The sequence below is a fragment of the Ambystoma mexicanum genome, chromosome 1p (genome assembly GCF_040938575.1).
Source record: "Ambystoma mexicanum isolate Mex_15411 chromosome 1p, UKY_AmexF1_1, whole genome shotgun sequence".
Lineage (NCBI taxonomy): Eukaryota > Metazoa > Chordata > Amphibia > Caudata > Ambystomatidae > Ambystoma > Ambystoma mexicanum.
The window spans coordinates 1,271,580,501-1,271,601,824 of NC_090921.1; positions in this window are offsets into that span (position 1 = coordinate 1,271,580,501).

The following is a 21,324-nucleotide window of genomic DNA, read 5'->3' on the forward strand; positions in this document are numbered from 1 at the left end:
TGCCCAAAGAAAAAACAACCAGGAGACCATCTGAATCTGTCGAGGAGGAGATCACATGCCAACCTCTTTTGATGAGCAACAGAAGGTGAGCCGGAGCACTCCACCAAGAGAGGCATAGAGCTGCAGGAGACCTAGGGGGGAAAATAAGCAGGCCAGAACTGTCAGTGTTCCTGGATATTAAAGTTCACAGGCCATAGACACTGAATGCCACTTAAAAATGAATTTGCTACTGTGGGCTTTAGAGTAGACAGCTGCAGTACTGGCAAAAAGCACAGAGCGGAGGAGTCTGGGGCATCTCCAGAGGGAGTTCACTCCCACCCCCACTCAATATGGGTTAATGATTCCTGAATCTTTCAAATATTCCAGACCTGCTAGATAGTCCACCTCTGGTACTGGGATAGAAGGAGATCCCACCAAAGGTGGAACAATGATGTTTCTTGGACTCTCACTTTTCTTTGAGGTGTCTCTTCTTTAGAGACAATGCCTCTGGGACGGAGTTGTCAGGCCTGATAAACTTGGTGTCATGCTTCTTCTTGTGGCTACTTCAGTGGTTATCTTGATGGTGAGACTCATGGACTCTTGTATGCAGCCAGAGCCTCTGGCACTGAAGCACTGGGTTAGGGAGGGACAGGTGATGCCAACCTTGCTGATTCCTCTGGAGCCTGATCAATCCCATTTCTGGCAATTCCTGTATGATCTAAACTAGAGGACTTTGGTTCACCTTCCCAGAACAGTATTAACCTTGTTGGAGTGGAAAAGGGGTTCAGGCAGCAAAAGAACTGGTGGTGGATACACTACTTACATTTATATGCCTGGTGTATACCGGTGTGCTGAAAGACTCCGACTTGACACCCCTGAATTATCCGCAAGAAGACCATAAACTATGGGGGAAACTTCCTGCCTGGTATTGCTGTACCTTACACCACCTGCACCGGGCCTTCACGATCACCCAATTACCTAAATCCAAAGGACTACAGTTGAGGAAATTGTGCCATTGATTCCAGCACTGGATCCCAACCCAATTTTGTGTATTTTGAAATTTGTTTGATTTAAATTGTGTCCTCTCCCTGCCCCCGTGCTCTGTGTGCTGTAGCTCGTCTGTGCAAGCCTCTTCCTGCTTTCTTTGCCCTGTTCCTGCATCCAGACCCACCCCTGATTGGCCCATTGCTCTGTCATGATCTCTGCTTCCAAAAGATCAGGACTTGCCCGACTCCCTTGGAAGCAGACCCATAACCCCGGTTCCGAGTGCCAGCCAGTCCCAATTGGGACCTTTTGGACCCTGTCCTGGCGCCAGTGGCACCAGTCTCATAAAGATGCCCAGTCCCAGCGCTGGAAGCGCCGGGCTCATAATGCTTGGGTGGACTTACCTGCAGCAGACCATGCTGCTTACTTACCTGCCAGTTGAACCCCTGATCCTCTTCTGTTTGGGACTACTTTTCCTGTTGGGTGGGGCAGGAGCCACTCCCTAGGTTCAGAACACTGGAACTATTCTGGAAAGCAGGAACTCTTTTCTTACCTAGGCGTGGCTGTGGAAGGAGACACCTAAGCACTACAGGAGGCTATTTAAACCACACCCGATGGATGAATCTTGCTTTGCGTTATTCTGCATTCTCTGCAGCAGAACGCTCATCGTGTTTTCTGCTTCTGCTTCTGATCCTGGGCCTAAGGGAACAAAGGCTTACCATCCTGGAATCCAGTCTTCAGCAGCACCTGTAAAGACAAAGAAAGAACAGGTTAGCACTACGGTCTTCAGTGGCAGCGCATCTCTTACCTGGTCCATCGGCTGTCACCAACGTCTCGCGCTGCATTCCGGCATCTGAAAGACAAAGGCTTACCTACTCTTCGCATGCTCCGGAGGTCTTCGCACTGCATTCCGGCATCTGAAAGACAAAAGCTTACCAGCTCTTCGCACGCTCCGGAGGCCTTCGGCGCTGCATCCCGCATCTGAAAGACAAAAGAAGGTGCGTTTAAAGACATTGGGCAACTTTATTACTCACGTGCCATTACTCCTTCTCACGCCGAATCCAGTGGGTATTCCAGCACCCTTCAGCTTCTCTAAAGCTCCGAACTTGTACCTGCAAGATAAAAGGGACAGTTAGTGCGCATCGTGAAGCAGGCTACAAGCGCTTACTTACGTGCTCCCAGGCGCTTCTATTCCTCACGCGGGTTCGATCCTCAACTCTCATCAGCCCGCCATCCGCCATCGCCGGAACCCTGCAAAACAAGAGATATCATTACAAAAGACTTTTAAGACATTTGAAGTGCCCAGAACTTACCGTTCGTGCAGTTAACGACGGACAGCAGTCCTCTGAGATCAAGAGGCCTGCACCCTATCCAGTGAAGAAACTGATTACGGCACCCTGCCCCGAGGCAGATGGAGAGCTCGCCGTTCACTTACCTAAGGTGAGGGCGTTAACCTTTGGGGTTCTACAGGAGAAGAGAAAGGGAAGAGGAGAGAGGCACCCAATAACCCCAGTTCATTAATCCCATATTTTCTATCTGCAGACATCTTACTCTTCGAGTCAGACATACAGTGCACAGAGGTCCAGCCCAAAGAATCAACCGTGTGTTACACATCACCTTTGAAGATACGGCATTCACCCAGTCAAGACCGGCGCCTCTGCGGGAATCAGGTGAGCGTTACATGCTCCTTATTACACAACTCTCCAGTGTAGCCTCTCTACCGGGATAGCCCCACTGGCTAAGGGCCCAAGGCAAAGAGAAGCTCCTGCACAAGCAGCTCCCGACCGTGTTTGCTTGGGATGCCTGCCGCCGTCAATCAGCAACAACTGACAAAGTATGAGTGGTCTGGGTGAGAATACAGCAATTACTGTACTCCGGAAAGCCCTACTGCCCATCTCACCTTCACAACATAGCTTACCAAGGTTTGCTAGCTAGTAACTAATAGTCCTATCAATGCTGCACTGCAACCGTTAAGTACCATTTCATTAACTCTTGGGTCCCCATCTTAGGCATTGCTCTCGAATTTAGGTGTTATCGCATTTACTGTTGTACCCCCATTTTAGGCGTTTCTCCCCCTTTCCAGGTATCCCAAATCTAGGTGTTATGTCATTTAATATTGTGCCACCAATTGGATGTGCCTCCCTCTTTTAATTTGTCTCAAATCTAGGTGTTGTTGTTTCTACACTTAACGCCCAGACCCACCCCTCTACTCCCACACCTGACCTCTGCTGGACCGTCCATACATGTGTGATCTCCAAATTAAGTATGCATCCTACCCACAAGATAGACATAGCCAGTATGCTTAATGATACCCACTACACCCTCCCCCAAACCGTCTCCAATGCACAGCCCAACCCTCCAAACCTCCACCTCACCTTCACCAAGATATGTGCCCCTTCACCACCCTTGCTCAATCCCCCGCTTTGCCCCCTGCTCCAACCTCCGTGTAGATCTCGCTCCACACAAGCGAGAGCGGCATGATGGACAGCAAGATCTGAAAACATTGACTCCCTGAGCATGCTGCACCACCCAGTCAAGGCAACCCTCCTACTCCATCCACTGCTACCTCTTCACCTGCGCCCTCACCAACAACATAGCGCCCCCGCCCCAACTCATGCTTCCCTTGTCTTAGTACAGCAAGGTTAGGCCTGGCCAAAACCCTGACCTCCTAAGCATCCCCCTCACTCTCACCCACACCCCATGGGCCACCCGAAAGACAAGAAAAGGGCCAGACCTCAGCCACCTCAGGCCCCACTTAACATCACCTGTGTTCCAAACCAGATCCCAATCCCTGCCACCTCGCTATAGGGCCCAAACCTGCCGTCTGGCACCCAAGCCAGTCTTAGCACTATTCCCCTCCTCACCCTCCCATACACTACCCCCACGCACTCCTCTGACTATCCTTCTCCCTCAAACAATCGTGATGCCCCCATCCTCCCATGCCCTCCTCTGGCCACAAAACACCCACTCCACCCTCAACCCACCGCCACCCCCCCTCCACTCCTTCTCCACCAACAATTCCCACCAGACCCGTCCAGCACTTGCAAACAAACCCCACCGAATCTCTTGCATCCTCATCAATGCAAGGTCTCTAAAAATAAATTAACATCTTTGACCTTATCTCAGACGAAAACCCAAATGTCTTTTTCATCACAGAGACCTGGTTTGCTGACTATTACGTGCTCATTGCACACAAGGCCTTCCCACCCGGCTACAACTTTGTTGTTCGGAACAGAACAAGAAGGTGGTGGGGGACCTGCGATACTACACAAACACCAATTTCCTCTGCTTATCAAGGACACCTCAGCTAGCACCACAGACTATGAATCCCTTCTTGTAAAACTCCAACTCGCACCTCCTCCTCGCACAGCTTCCTACTCATTTTCAGACCCCCTGGCTACAACAAAACCTTTGCAGACACACTCCGTGCTGCTCAGACAACTTGCTTCAACTTACATCCAGCACTCACCATCCTAGGTGATTTCAACATCTGGTTTGACTCCCCTTCAAACCCTATCAATTGATCTCTCACAGACAACCTAGAAGCCTTCCACCTGACGCAATGAATTTCTATGCCCAACCACACTGGAGGCCACACTCTCGATGAAGTCTTTAGCGCCACAAACATCATATCCACACTGCCTCCATGCCCCCTAACATGGACAGATCACTCAGCAATCTTCTTCCCTGTACCAGGTTCAACTGTAGCTCACACCCAAGGCCACGCCTGGCCACCACCAACCACCACACTTGTCACCCCACTCTGGAAACAAAACGTTATAAACCGGATCTAGCCAACTCTCTCTTCGACTCACTCCCAGTACACTCCCTCTAGGAAGCCCCTCCCCCAATCAAACTCTTCGACCACTGGCTCCCTAATGCCTTTGCACCCCTCACCTCAACAAAACGGCTCTCTGAGATCAGGCCCCACACCCAGATGGTACACTGCCAATGTCAAATCGCTAAAAACCCTCAAGCACCATCTAGAACAGACCTTGAAAACCAACCCTACCGCCCAGAACAAAACCGCAATGCAAAGACTAACAAGGGCCTACAGATTGGAAATGCATAAAAACCAAGAAAGCATTCTATGCGAGCAGAATCGTGAGCTCTTGCAACCCAAGCAAGGAACTGCACAGAATCATTTCTGAATGCAATTCTCCAGGCTGCTGTACCCGCTGCCCCGCCACCCAACTCCCAATCCCTATGCGATGCCTTATGAGTACAAGTCCACAACATCGCTATCGACAGACACTCTGCCTTAATCTCTAAATTAGAAACAATGCCCCCGCCCATTACCCGCCCACCACCCATTCCCCGTCCAAACTCCCTCCCGATACACCAGGAGCTCCTCTTGTTCCTAGCACAAAGCTGCTCATCCCAACCAGTACCAAAAGGGGTCCCACAGGGAGCATCCCTATCTACCCTCCTCTTGAACATCTATCTGAACCCTCTACCCTCACTCATCCGCTCCCACAATCTCACCTGAAACAACTACACAGACGACACCCATATCATCCTAAAAATCCCCAATTCGCCAGGCTCCAACCGTCCAGATCTGTCATCATGCCTCTCGGATGTTGACTACTGGATGACAACCAACCACTTCTCCCTCAATCCTGGAAAAAACAGAAATCCTAGCCTGCTGGAAAACAGCACTCCTCCCCCAACCTATTACCTGGCCTCACTCCGTAGCCCTTTCCTGGCAACCTCCACCTCTGTGAAAAACCTTGGATACACACTGGACACTGATTTATCCCTCTACCAACACATCACCTCCATAGCCAGAACCTGTTTCTTCCGCCTGCGCATCCTCAGGCGTATCGTCCCATACCTCACCTATCCATACTGTTTCTCTGCCATCATTTCCATCATCATCTCCTGCTTAGACCATGCAAACTGCCTTTACCTAGTTGCACCGACGTTTCAGCTAAGGAAACTGCAAAGAATCCAAAAAGCTGCGCCCCGCCTGCTCATTAGCCTCACTCCCAGAGACCACATCAGCCCACCACTAAGAGTCCTCAATTGGATCACTATTGGTGGACACGTTGCCTTTAAAGCCATGTACATCACTCACCATGTCATCCAAAACACCGGCCCGGAATTCCTCCAAGACAGTCACTTGCTACCACCCCTCAAGGAAGTTTCGGCCAAAAAGACAGAGTTGAAAAGACCTACCCAACCAAAAGTCCAAAATAAGGTACTACCAAATGTTCTACCTTCTTAAAGTTCCACTTTTGGTTGGGTAGGTCTTTTCAATTCGGTCTAGGGCTGTGGTGGTGTCCCCCCAACCCCTGCTTACTATACTGTGAGTGGGGGTTGCTGGGGTGTCCCTAGCAGCTATCTCACAGTCCCCCCACAAAATACATTTTTTTTAAAAGGCTGCAGGGGAGTCCACTCACTATACTATACATTTGAAAAAATAATCTTCGGTCTTTTCTCCCTCTAACATTTCCGTTTCGGTCATTCAACCCCAAATCCTCAAGGACACTCTGATCTCACACAGCATCTCTCCTGGTTGTTCCACATTACAACTGCACCAGACTGGGCGGATCCTCCTTCTCCGTCCAAGCGCTGATCATCTGGAACTCTCTGCCCCTGCACATCGGCAAAATTGATAATCACTTGGAATTCAGAAAGTACCTTAAAACCTGGCTCTGCCCTGCCTCCTCTTGAATCCTTCTCACACGCTATACTGTTGATACGCACACAGAAAAACAAGCCCAAACGCAACAACACACCTATCCACCCAAAACCTCCACGGATGGCAGCACCATTTGCAGTGGCACACTGTGATAAATTCACCCTTCACCCACAGACGATCCTACATCACTCCCTTGTCCCTCTGGGCCCCTCTCCCACTGCTCAGACTTTCAATCTAAGGAGACCACAACTGGTGAGACAAGTCAACCACATTGGACCTAAAAAATCAACATTGAAGATGAACTCTGTTCGAGTTTAAGCTATGCATACCTTGCACCACATCTGTGGCCACAGGCCGTAGGTACGGCCACCCAACCATGCACTTTAGAATGCAGATATGGCTATGCAATTCCGGTCTAGCAGCTGGCATGCCGTCCACACTGAAACCCCTGATGTACCTCAAATTTGGGCACACATCGAATCTCCGGCACTAGCACTCTATCCTAAACCGCCAACAGCACTCTCCCACGTGCCTGACCTCTGGCTTACTTACTGGAGCTTAGCCAGCCCATCTAAGTCCTAACCTGGAAAAATGCACACACGGATCTTATAAATCAACTCTTAGAATCTCACACACATGGACTATGGTCCCAGAGGCCGTTCCAAACACAAAGTGCATTGAGGCCATACAAATGGTGAAAAGGTGCAAATGCTATATAAATGACAACTACAATGCAATACAATACAGTGTCTTCAAGAAAATTCCAGAGGGAGCTTGTTGCGATCGCAGCACAGAACACGCAGGAGTGCGCTAGGTGCAAGTTCCGGAGGCACGTCACACAGGACACATGCAAATCAGCTGCTGAGAAGGGGAGTGGACACTGGATAAACAATTTGAACCCTGTGACATGGGGTATACGCCCCTGGTGCTAAGGAGGGTACGTTGGAAATATTTTATGTTATTGGAATAATGCTGACATGTGCAACCTCTCCAGACACACTGGCACATCGGAAAGAAAGAAGGTGGGTGAAGTTAATGGGGAGAGAGGAAAATGCAAGATGCCCTTGCTGTTTCTTCTTTATGATGCAAACATAGGTCAAACCAAATGGCGAGTAATTTTGTTTATTTATCAGGGCGCCTTTGCTAAGAGATAACTCCCAATATTGTGGCTGCCCAATATCAAAAATAAATTGTTTGTTTGAGGGGGTCTTGCTGCTGCGCCTAGCGGTATTAAGATCTAGGTTTTAATATGATCATTCAAAAGATTTCTGGGAGTCCTGAAGGGTGTTTGTTGCTTTGATTCTTAATATTTGTAATTGCAATAGAGTTCAAATGTTGCAACTAATACAATTAACAGCAGTGGTTTTCGCACTTGTTTTTTTATACTTAACATAAGATTCAAAGTATTTGTTTTCACACTTTGGAGTACAAATATTTCATGAGATTCAAAGTGTTTATCTTCACACATTAGAGTCCAAGTGCTAGTTTACTCTGTTCAGTTTCTCCTTTCCGATGTGTTCCCAAATGATTTGCACTTGTCTCTCAAAAGATAACTTAAGCTTTTCGCAATAAGATGCACAGTTGCTTTATTCAAATAGCCATTGACCTTGTTAGTCTGTTCTCAATAAATAACTTAAACCTTTTGCAATAAGATCCACAATTGCTTTGTTCTTATAGTCATTGACCTCAACTTGTATTTCATCACAGTAACTCGTGTGGGTCATCAGGAGGTTATATAATATATTTAGCTTGCATTGCTGTAAATGTTTATGGATCCTTGTTATCTCTATGTAAATAAATACAATAAATATGTAGGTGAACAGTTGGTGTTTGCCTTCTTCATATTTCAAATTCTGCTGTTGTGTTGGTACATGTAGACCAGAAGTAGCCTGAACTCTGTGTGTGGCCAGCATAGAGGAATTTGTCTCTGAAGTGGCAATTGTTGTGCCTGTGTTTCCAGGGGGTATTGTTATATGAAAGTTTGGGGTAGAGATGTAGTGGTCTGATGTCTGTTCTGGGGGTGTTCAATTGACATGCGTGTCTGGCATAGCTGGTATACATATTATTCTGGAATGTGAGCATGTTCGGGTGGGGAGCAGGCAGTCCACCATGGGCAGACAAAACTGAGACCACATACAGCAGATCAAAAGATGGCATAGCAACGCATGAAAGTCATGGAAAGCATTAAATGTCCAAGAAACGCATGAAAAAAACCTTATAACCCGATCCCCTTTGCACTTTTACCACTGGCCTCTTTCGGGCAGGTCCCATTTTACTTTCTTACATTTCCAGACTTGCACTCTATATATTTCTGGGGCTTGTGAATCTGCTTAGATGCACATGCTTTTCACAGGCCAACATCCAGTGGTTGGTGCAGAGTATTGCATCTTGTGGTGTTTTCAAATTCGAAAAGGGTGTTGACTGGGGTGTTCCTCAAACACTATCCCTAACACACGTGCACAGTGGCCCATGCTCCTTCACGCATCAACGTCCACAGATTGTTTTTTTCCGTCATTAGGTTGGAAGTAACATTCAGGAATGCTCAACTTCGGGCGCATTATTAAACAAAGATCAACAAACAACTTTTGTGCCGGTTGCTTCTCACAACTTGAAAACATCTTGATGCTGAGTGAAGCTGAAAAGAATATCCTCTACGACAACTTCAGATTGAATGGAGAATACTCTGGTTACATTTTATTCCTCCTGTAACCGTAAAATTCCCTTGAGTAGACACGCAGCCTGGGTGCAATAGCGACTTCCTTTGGATAATAAGGAGGAGAAGTGTGGAACTTGCAAACTCTTTACGCGTAAAATATTGATAGAGCGTCGTATGAAATGCTAGGCCACATATGATATCCTTGCTGGTGCGCAGCGCGGGCGCAGGGCAGCAAGGACGACACGACCACTCAGTGGAATGCATAAACCTGGACTGGCGTTCTAACGGCAGTTCCGGGGATTCCTTTATTTCCGGCGTGTCACCTGACCTCCGACTAGCAGGGCACGTGACACCACATTCCTCCCCAACTTGGAGGTATTTGCACGGCTGTCAACAAACAAATATCTTGAACTGGCATCATACATAAACTGACATACATTCTAGATAAACAGAACCTGTTAACTGCGTTTAGAGTTCACCTTAGCGGAGACTTCTGCCGGTATACTCTGTCTACCACGTATCCTTGGAGGCGGGACGATGGTTTGGGCTTTTCCCTCAGAAGGTACCGGGTGTTTTTTTTTCCCTGGTGCGTCTGTTTTTGGGGTCTCTGCTTCAACTCTTTCCTCTTGCTGATGTGGATAGTCTGATGCTCCTGGAGTAGCGAAACTTCTTGGTGACATTTGCCTCGGGGGCGAGTGTGGCGCTTCCGCTTCTTCTTCTCTTGGGGGCATCGGTTGTTCTTCCCACAGCTCCGGGGGTACTTTCCTGAAGTGTGACACTTTTCTTGTCACTGTCTCTCCCCCCCCCCCCGGGTGGCTGTGACCATGCTGTGGTTTGTAGTACTAACTGTCCATGGTCCATGGTTGGAGCTCAAAGTTGAGGGACATTTTCTTGGGTGGAGCTCGGTTCTTGACGATGACGGTGTCCCCTGGTGTCAGCTCTCTGTGGCTAGCTCGTCTGGCGATGATTTCTTGTTCATTCCGCCTCAGCCGCATGGCGTCTATAGCAGGGATGTCTGGTTCTGGAGCTACCCACTGTGGGTGTACGGGGAGTTCCGCCTGTATGGGTACACTGAGCATGAGGGCCGCTGGGCTGATTCCAGTAGAAGAGTGCGGGGTGAGCCTGTGTGTTCTCAGGAACCGATATACTGTTTTCAGCCACGGGCGTCCTTGTTCTTTGGTGATCCTAATGACTTTGTTAAGTGACCCCATGAACCTTTCGGCGTCTCCGTTCGCTTGGGGCCATCTTGGGGTGATTCGCTAGTGTTTGACGTTCACTTCTTTGAAATACTTGCGCAGTTCTTGACTGGTGAATGATGGTCCATTGTCACTTTTCACTTTCCTCGGAATTCCATGTGTGGCAAATATCTTCTCTAATGTGAGGATTGTGGTCTCGGCCTTAGTGGATGCCACGTGTTCCACTTCTGGATATCGGCTAAACTCGTCGATCACTACAAGTAGGTACCCTTGGCCGGTAATTGTGCAGTGGTCCATGCTGACAGCGTCCCAGCGTTTGCAGCTTCTCGGGGTGCTGCTTATTGGTTCGGGGTTCTCCGGTCTTCTGGATGCTTTGCAGGCCGCACAGGATTCCACTAACCCCACTACCTTTTGTTGCAAGTTAGGCATCCACATTCTGGACTTTAGGTACGCTGTGGTTTTGACGATGCCCTGATGCCCACTGTGCGCTAGACGGAGAGCCCTCTCTTCCAGGGACTCGGGCAATATGATTCGGTGTCCTTTAAGTAGTATACCATCTGGAGCCACAGAGAGTTCATGTCGGATTCCGAACAGAGCCCTGAGTTTGACTTGGGCAGATGCAGTGCGCTGGGCCATTGACATGAGGTAATTCTTCCAATTACCAGATCGGATGGTGGCAGTTGTGTGCTGCAGGACGGTGTCTGCTTCTGTCTCACATGCTACCTCGTGCAGGTTCAGGGCCCGCGGCCTTGCGTAGGCGACTATGTGACAGACATGCTCATCGGTTTCTTTCACCTGGCGCCGTTCACTGTCAGTGGCAGGCCTCGGGTGGCGGGACAGGTAGTCCGCCGGGTTGTCTGTTCCTGGGCGATATTTAACCTCAATGTTGTATGGTTGCAGCTGCAGCATCCATTTCTCAATGCGTGCTGGTGGGTGAGGAGCAGACCCACGGAATATTGGGATCAGGGGTTTGTGATCCGAGAGGACCTTTGCTTGCTTGCCTAGCAGGTACAGTTTGAAGTGACGGCATCCCCATAAGATAGCTAGGGCTTCTTTTTCTATGTGCGCATAGTTTTGTTCAGGTTTTGTGAGTGCTCGGCTGGCAAACGCGATGGGGAAGACGTTTCCTTCGTTGTCCGTTTGGGTTAAAACTGCTCCAAGGCCGACTGGGCTGGCATCAACAAGGAGTTCAGTCTGCCTATCTATGTTGAAAACGCCATGGTGGTGGACGCAGACAGGGTGTCTTTAATTTGTTGGAATGCCTGTTGGTGAGTCGTGGTCCATTCCCACTTTTTGTCTTTCTTCGTTAGTTCCCGGAGCGGGCTTGCAGTGCTGGCGAGGTCGGGAATGAACCGTGCGCAATACGTCGCCATCCCCATGAAGCTTCTCACCTCTGAGGAAGATTGGGGTGCTTTGGTGTCCTTTATGTCTCCTACTTTGGACGGGTCGGGGGACACGCCCTTGGCGCTGAAGATGTACCCGAAGAAGCATAGTTCATCTTTGTCGAATTCACACTTTTCTGCATTGTGTGTCAGGCCTGCTTCTTCTAATCTCATTAAGACCGCTGCCAGTCGTTTGTGGTGTTCTTTCTTGTTTGATGCGTATACGAGAATATCGTCACTGATGTTGGTGGTTCCTTCTAATCCCGTGATGACTTTGCAGATTTCGTGCTGGAACACTTCTGCAGCAGATGATATTCCGAAGTTGAGTCGTTTATACCTCATCAGGCCGAGGTGAGAGGAAAACGTGGTAATGTATCTCGACTCTCTGGATAGTCTTAGTTGGTGATAGCCTGATCTGAGGTCAAGCTTACTGAAGACTGTTGCTCCTGTGAGGTCTACAATGAGCTCGTCTATCGTTGGTGTCACATGGCGTTCTCTTCCAAAGGCTGCGTTGTGAAGCCTCATGTCTATACAAATTCTTACCGCGTCAGGTTGTTTGGGTTTTTGGGCCACCACCATGGGCGAAACCCACGGGGTCGGTCCTGATGTTTTCTCTATTATTCCCGCTTCTTCGAGCTTGGCCATTTCTTTTTCCAAGGCTCCTCTTAAGTGAAATGGAATCCGTCAATGTCGTACTGCTTTTGGTTCAATGGTGGGGTCTATGTGGAGCTTGATGGTTCGCCCCTTTAGACATCCAAGGCCTTGGAACAGTTTTTTGTGCCGTTCTAGCAAGTTGTTGAGTTCGTCGTGTTGGAGGTTAAAGGCGAAGTGGATTAGCTCCAGCTTCTCTGCTGTTCTGCAGCTCAATAGTGTCTCGCAGCCGGCATCTACCACATAGATGCGCGCTCGGCAGTTGGCGTTCTTGTGGGTAAAGTCTGACTTGAATGATCCTTGTACAGGTAATGGTTTCTTGCATCCGTAGGCATATAGCCGGACTTTCTTCTCATGGCGAGTAGGCTTCGGGCAAAGTTTGTTGAACGCTGTCACAGGCATGACGTTCACGGTTGCGCCAGTGTCGATGACTACTTTTAGCGGTACTCCTTTGGAAAGAACTGTGCACGATGGTCTCTTCCTCTGTCGTGACCGGTGTGGTTCAACGGCCGAAATTAGGTGTACTCGGTGTACCCGCTTACTTCCCCTTTTCCGTCTAGTTTTGTCTCTCCTTTCTGGGGACGAGCTGTCATCACTGTCGTCGCTGTTGCTTGTGTCCGGGGACCTTTGGGAATCGTCGACAGCTCTGGCTTTTCCTTTTCGTTCCTGTTGGTAGGAGGATTCCCTGGGTGCAAACTTTTTCCGGCGTTCTTGTGCAGGTCACAGGGTAGCGTCTTTGTCGTTTCGGTTCGGCGGGTTCAGACAGACTGCGGCATAGTGATTGAGGCGGTTGCATTTTCTGCACGTGGATCCCCATGCTGGGCAAGATTCACCCTCGTGCCATGGGCCTCCGCACCATTTGCAGTCTCGGTCTCGCCCTTGTGTCCTGTTGGACTTTTGGCCTTGTTTCATGCGATTGCTCTGATGTCTGGAGATGGCTGCAACGTCTTCTGTTGGTTTCGGACTATCCTGCGGCAGTCTTTGGATTGCAGCCTCCATGATCGCCACCTGGTCTTCTGTTTGTTCGCGGAGGCATGCCATCTCTAAGATGCGAGAGAGGCGTATGTTTCTCTCTGATAGGATGGCTCTTCTCAGTTTTTCCGAGGATATCCCGTTGATGATCTGGAGGCGGATGGCAAATTCTTCATCAGGGAACTCACAGCCTACTGCCATTTCACGAAGGCGAGCGTGAAATGTATCCACCGTTTCTTTCTCGCGTTGACTTGCCATGCAGAAGTGGAAGCGTTCGTAATCTGGGTTGAGATTGGGTTTGAACATATTAGTGAGTGCAGCTTTGGCTGCGTCGTAGTTATTGTCGTTGCCACGATTTGGGGTAGCGTTGAATAGGCGCAGGGCGGGCGCTCCAATGTTGAGTAGGAGGAATTTGCGCTTCTTTTTCGCTACGGTAATGTCTCTAGCATCTAGATGCATTTCAAATTGTTGTAGCCAGATTTCCCATCTGATGGCGGCTCCTGTGGTGAATGGGTCAAATGGTGGCATGAATGTTGTTTGCGCTGGATCAGGAAGATCCGTGGTGAGGCTCCTCCTGGAGGATGAACCGGTGCTGGCCCTCGTGGGGCTGGTGCTTGGGCTGGACATGTTTAATGAATTCACGTTACTCTATTTTGTATTTCAATCGGTCTTACTTTGTGCACTCACTGTTGATTTGAAGCGTGATCTTTGGGTGGTAATGGTAATTTTTCAGGTTGGGTGGGAGCTGTGCCCCTGGTCTGTTAAATACAGAGTGCCTGCGCTGTTGATGCTCTCTCCCTTCCTTCTTCCTCGGGATGATGTACGAGAATGTTGAGGAGGAGGACAAACTCGCTGCGTGCAAGTTTTTATTTTTTTTCTTTTCCAATGCCTCATCGAATGTTGAGAACGAGGCATTGGTCTCGTGGCCGCCGACTCGTGGCGTGGGAGAGTGGATGTTTCCATGTGATGCGCGGTTCTCTTCGCTGGGTCAGCTGACACGCGGCCCTGCCGGGCGTCTCCTTCCGGTGTTGGCGCACTGTCAATACGTGTGTTACGCACGCGGATGAGGCGCTGCAGGTATGCGTGTTACACGCGGCCTGTGCGACACGCGGCTGCAGCGCGCTGATGTTGCGCGTACTCCCTTTTGTTTCCCCTCTTCTCGGGAGGGGGTGGAGGCGTGGCGCTGGTCCGGCTGGTGTTCGGTTTCGTTTGGTTGCTGTAGGCGGTGTGGGCCAGCGGGTGCGCGTTGGTCGGTGCAGCTCCGCCGAGTCAACGGCTCTCCATGGGAGAGGGCACGGATTCGCAGGGCTCTCTCCGTACCTCGTCGCCAGTGTGATGTTTGCTGCCGCTGGTGATGCGGGCGGCAGCAGTGTGAGGGAGCGGGCCCGGGCAAAGGCCTGCTATGGTGCGCAGCGCAGGCGCAGGGCAGCAAGGTCGACATGACCACTCACTGGAATGCATAAACCCGGACTGACGTTCTAACGCCAGTTCCGGTGATTCCTTTATTTCCAGCGTGTCACGTGACCCCCAACTAGCAGGGCACGTGAAACCACACATACCACGCAAGTACAGATTTAAAGCAATGCAGAAAAAAGGGCTTTAGGGGTGTAAATATAGAGAAAGAACATATGCTTACTACATATGCATGGACAAAGCAAATGGTCTTATAAACCATAGATAACATAACTTTCTTTATGGAATTTGTTAGGTGTGACCCTCCCAAGTGTATTGCCCCTTTAAGGGGATGTGTCCCTCCCATGTGTATTGCCCCTTTTAGATGGGCCATGACGGTGTCATGGCCCAAGGTAATAAAAGGAGCTCTTGCAGGCACGTGAGACAGAACGGCTGCAGACTCCCAAAGAGGAACGACTGAGTCCGTGTCTCATTAATGATGTAGGCCGCAGGCCTACACGTGGAGGCACAGGCCTGTATGCCCTGCTGCCGTGGGACCCACCTGCCAGGATGGCAGCCGAGGTCCACACGGTCAGGGGCTTGGCAGGCTGTGCCCCACCCCCATGGCGTTGATGTCCATAACGCCGAGGGGGCCTGCCGGATGTCCAGGGCAGGCCCCAACCCCCACACATAGTGGGTCTGTGAGGTGCTCACAGAGATCGCACCCAGGGGCGCCTGCCGGATGTCCATGGCAGGCGACCCCCAACAGAATTGATAGAAAGACACCCCATTAAATATGGGGATTCCAAGATGGCCGCCGAGGAGTGAAAGTGCACTCCTGAGAGCTCTCGGCCAGACCCCAGTAAGGTGGACTACATAGTTGGGAAAGACACCCTGAAATACTAAACATTCAGAGTGGGAAGGAGAACGATAAGTAGTAGCAGTGGAAAGTGCGTCCATAGCGGGCAGTAGAATGGTGAAGCTCGAAATGAGGGAACCGTGTGTTTAACAGACTTGCGTGAGACTGGGCAAGAACAGCGTGGTGCTGTAGCTGGTTGTCTGGCGCTCTGGAGGAGAGAGGGCCGGAGGAAGACAGCTTGAAGAGCAGACCCCTACAGGAGGTAGACGGAAGATACCGCTGGGCCCTGTGAGCGTGGAGCAGGGAGCTAACTGCCCGAAGATGCGATGCAGAGAAGAGAGGAAGAGGAGGAGCGCCACTGCAGTGATACCCAGAAAGGAGGCCTGGAAGGTGCAGTGGACCCCCGGGGGAGATGCAGACATTGGGGGAGCCGACAGGGCTCTGGCGTCTGAGCCGTGCAGGGGGACCCCATCGAGACACGCAGAGCCGGAGGGAGCAACGGACAAGCCGCATCCATAACACACGGCATAGATCAAGGCAGGCGGAGCCGGAGGATTACGGGACAAGCCGCATCCACAACACGCAGCGTTGCAGTGTTCACAGCAGAGAAGCGTCTAAACGAGCCCCCGGGCAGAGGTAAGCTGGCGGAGCCCTGGACATGGCGAACAATATAAGGTTATGGCAGGAAGCTAGCCCGCACTTACAGACCTATAATGAGGACACAGAAGTGATAAATAAACACACACGTACTGATCAGCTGAAACCTGGTGCACGATTAATACTATCCCCTGGCCCGGGGGGAAATGTAGGAGAAAGGAACCAGAGAGCAGCCACGCTAAGATTGCAGTCCAAGGGCAACAACAGAAATATAGGAGGCCAAGCAAAGACGGGAAACAGAGTGTTCAATCGGGGAGGGCGGTGGGGGGATATACCTAAAAGTAACAGCAAAGGAAGTGCCGGGTGAGCCAGGAGGGAACACAGATATAGAAGAATGATTCCACTTGCAGATGCCAGGCCCAAAGGGTAAACAGACCCACAGCCAGAAGCCTTCCAAGAAAAGTCACATGACAAGTCAACTGGAGAGATACTGGGAAAAGGCGCCAGCGGAGACTTGTCAAGAAGACCCTTGTCAGGCAGATTGGGCTGCGGAAGAGATACAGGGGCCCGGGGCAATGGCCTTAAATAAAGAAGACCTACGAAATTGCCTGCTCGGCATGGAGGAGAGAATCACAGCTTCCTTCCAACAACAGATCAAAGGTTTGAAGGAGGAACTGAAGGGCTCACTCAAAGAAATTAGAGACGATATTAACTCTCTGGGGAGTAGGGTGGATGTGGCAGAACAAGGGCTGTCCGGAACAGAAAAGGAGGTGTGCCAGAACTCTGAGCTTTTTGAACAGATTGCCTCAGCCAGACAAAACGTCGAAATACAAACGTAGGATCTAGAAAACTGATCGAGATGTTCTAATATCAGGATCAAAGGCTTGGTGGAGGCGACCCCAGACGCAGAGTTGGAATCTACTATCCAACAATGCTTTGCCACCCTGCTGACGAATATCATCCTGGAGGAGATTCAGATAGACCGGATGCACAGAGTGGGCCGGAAGAGGAGTAGAGAAGGGAACAGGCCCAGAGATGTATTGGCAGCCCTATCCTCCTATGAGGAGAAGGAGAAAATACTAAGGGCTGCAAGAGTCCATTACAATAAATGGTGCAGAGGTAAGCCTATTCCAAGGCCTGGTGATGTCTACCCTGCAAAAGAGGAGAGCGATGGGCCCAGAGACAAGGAAACTGCAAGAACAAAAAGTCCCCTATAAATGGACATTCCCCTTCGGGTTACTTTTTCCTTGGGAAGGGAGACAGCAGAGAGTGACATCATGTGATGAAGGAATGGCAGTTCTTGGGCTGGAAGCAGAAGTCGCGGTTGCAGAGGAGAGATTCAGTGACACACGAGGGCAGCGACCTAAGCCCTGGGAATGGACAATGGCACCTGGGAGAAGGGGAGAGAAATTGAAAGGCCAAAGGCCCAAGACCCAGGAAATGAAGCAGAGATCCTCCTACACTATCAGGAGCTCTCGAATTATACAATGGACAGACAGGGTTGAAACCCTTGGAGTAAGGGGAAGGGCGTATGACTGTGCACTCCCATCTATAACAGAGCTGATCCTTTAAAAATGGAGGCCCGGTCGGGAGGAGAGGAGGCATCACTTGGAATCTAAAAGGTTAGGTTAACCTTGGGGTCCGGGTGAAACATGGGTCGGTGCCCACGATCGTGGGAAGTACCTTCAGATACCGAGTCAGACAAGGAAGGGGCAGAGAGTGAGGAAGAGGGAGGTAGAAGAAGAGTGGGGGGATGAGGAGCCGCATTCTTGGAGCAAACTAACGAAACTGGAAGCTCACACTAGGAACACAAGGTCCAAGGGAGGAGTAGGATAGAAGACTAATGGCAAAGTCATTGCTGATTTTCTCTCATAATGTACAGGGCCTGAACACACCGGTAAAACGGAAGATGGTGTTAATGCAGATAAAGAGATATAATGCGGATATATTCCTATTACAGGAAACGCATATTAGAAAAGAGGACAGAGGCAACTACGATAATTGAACATTGCAAAGGTGGAGAGCGCCCTGTTAAGGCTTAAACAACGATATTATGTGGTCGCCAATAAGGCGGATAAAATGCTAGCCAGGCTCTTGAAGCAACAGAAGGGTCAACGACATGCAGAGGGAATAAAACTAACGCTTGGTGAGCTAATTACGGGATCTGGCGGGATAACACAGGCTTTCACAGCATATTATAAGGAGCTCTACTCCACGGGGAATCCAGAAATACAAAAGATACATACATTCCTGGAAGGGGTAGAATTGACTAAAATTACAGCGCAAGAAAGGCATAGGCTGGACAGGGAAATTACAGAGGAAGAAGTGGAAAGAGCGATTAAAAACATGCCAAGAAACAAAGTGCCAGGGCCAGATGGCTTTACCAGGGCCTTTTATAAGTCTTTTTGCAAAGAGGTTAAAGGATTCCTGACCAAACTGTTTAGTACATTTAGGGACAGGGAGGGGGTGACGGGCTCCATGTGACGGAAGCGAAAGTAGTACTACAGACCTATTGCAGTATTGAATATGGATGCTAAAATCTATACCGGGATATTAGCCGATAGAATTAAAGAGGTTCTCCCGGGGTCATCCGGCAAGATCAATCTGGGTTCATAAAAGGGAGGCAAATCTGCGACATCTATTGGAAAAATTTGAAATTAAGCAGATTCCGGCCACTCTAGTCTCCTTGGATGCTGAGAAAGCTTTTGATAGGGTAGAGTGGCCGTACCTGTTTCAGACGATGGACTTAATGGGCTTTGGGTCCAAATACATGCAAATGATTAGGGCCAGCTACAGTAATCCACTGATCTGCATGGACATGAACAATCAAATCTCAGAAGCAATACGGGTAGAACAGGGGACGAGACAGGGATGCCCATTATCTCCACATTTGTACGCTATTTACTTAGAACCTCTGCTAGCAGTAATTAGATAGAACCAGTGCATCAAGGTGGTCCCATTTGGGGGCGAAATACACAAAATGCTGCTTATGCAGACGACATGCTAATAACACGCTAATAACACTAGTAGACCCAGAGAGGTCTATCCCCGCGCTGGTTGCCACCCTCAAAGAACAGGAAGGGTTGTCCGGTCTGAAAATAAACATGGGGAAATCCGAGATGTTAGAGGTGGGACTCTTGAAGGAAGCGGCCGGTCGAATATGAAACAGCTCCTCATTTCGATTAGCTAAGGGATGCTGAGCATACTTGGGTATAACATTTACAAGTACAGTGGCTGCGCTTTATAAAGCAAACTTTCCAGACTTAATCAAACAAAACGCAGGTTGACTTTGCAAAGTGGTCACCATTGCTCATCTCCTAGCTAGGTTGGATAAACACAGTGAAAATGGTGACCCTCCCGAAGGTTCTTTATAGATTTCATACCCTCCCAATAGCGATTCCAAAAGCATTCTTTACATCACTGAACACATTACTCTCCAGATTCATATAGCTGATGAATAAACATCCGAGAGTAGCAATGGACTTAATGAGGTCCCCTAGACACAGGGATGGAATGGGGTTCCCTAATATATCAATTCTATGAAGCAGCCCAGCTTAGAGGGCTCAGGGAGTGGTTCTCTGAAAGCACAGACAAAATATGGGATGGAATGGACAGAGCTGTGACCAGGATGCCCCTGACGGGCTTGCTTTGGTTACGAGGGGATGAGATGCCTGTGTCTGCCAGACGTAGTAGGGTTCTACGCACAACCTGTGATGTCTGGGACAGGAGGATTAGAAACCTCTATACCCTCTCCCTTCACTTCAATGTTCAACAATCCCAACTTAATCCCGGGTATGGTAAAGGGATCTTTTAAAAGGTGGAAGGAGGTGCGATACGTAAAGATTAGAGACATGTTACGGGAGGGGGAGGTAATGTCATTCATAGAGTGCAAAAGACAGGTGGGGAGGGGGATAGATTTGAATACTTCCAATTGAGACACTGGCTGAGACAGAAGGAGACCTACCAAGCCGCAATTAGACCACTGACGCAATTTGAGATATACATCACTTCTCACTCTGGGATCAAACACCTAGTGGCGGAAATATATAGATTATTACAAGAATGCTCTCCCCAACATGATGGCCGTACCAAGCTGCATGGGAGGACCTATTGGGTGGAGGAATAACCCCAGAACACTGGGTAGAACTGTGGAGGAACATACCAAAACTGACCAGGTCCTTACAACTCCCAACAGCATGGTACAAAATGATGATTCAGTGGCACTACACCCCCAGAAAATTGCACGAGATGTTTAGGTCTTCATCAGAGGAATGCTGGAGGGGATCTGAGGGACACTGGGACTGGTTGCATGTCTGGTGGGACTGTCCTAAGATTAAAGGGTTTTGGGAGGAGATTATGAAAAATGTACAGGAAATAGTCCCAGAGGTCTTACCTCTTACGCTAGCCGAGAGCATGGGAGCGTTGCTGAGACCAGTGCTATATATAAAAGTATCAAAAGGTTTGGAGTTTTAGGATCGGGACTACCGGTCCCCTGTGCACCTTCTATTGGTGGTTAAAGTTTAGCCTGCAGCCTGGCACATGGTTTGTCTGGGGACCAACTCCGGGGTTCCCGAGTAATTTGATGTTTGTTGGGGTGACAAACCCTTGTTAGGTGTGGGCGCTGGCAGGATCCATGGGTCCAACATTAGCAATTCTGATATTTGTTACTGTCTAGTAATAGTCCAGGCTTTAGGTTGTAGGCATGGTGTTTTATTGCTGTACTGTATCAACAAGGTCAATGTGGCAAATAGAAGCCAGAAGTGGTGAAAACAAATAGACAGTAACAAATAGCAGAATTGCTAATATTGGACCCACGGATCCTGCCAGCACCCACACCTAACAAGGGTTTGTCACCCGAACAACCGCGCTATATATAATCTTGAAATCCCAGAAAAGAGCTTTGACAACGGCACTAACAGCCGCATAGATGGTAATTGCCAAAGATTGGAAACAGAGCTCCCCCCACCCCCCCCCCCCATCGATGATCAGTTGGTATCGCAAACTCTGGGAAA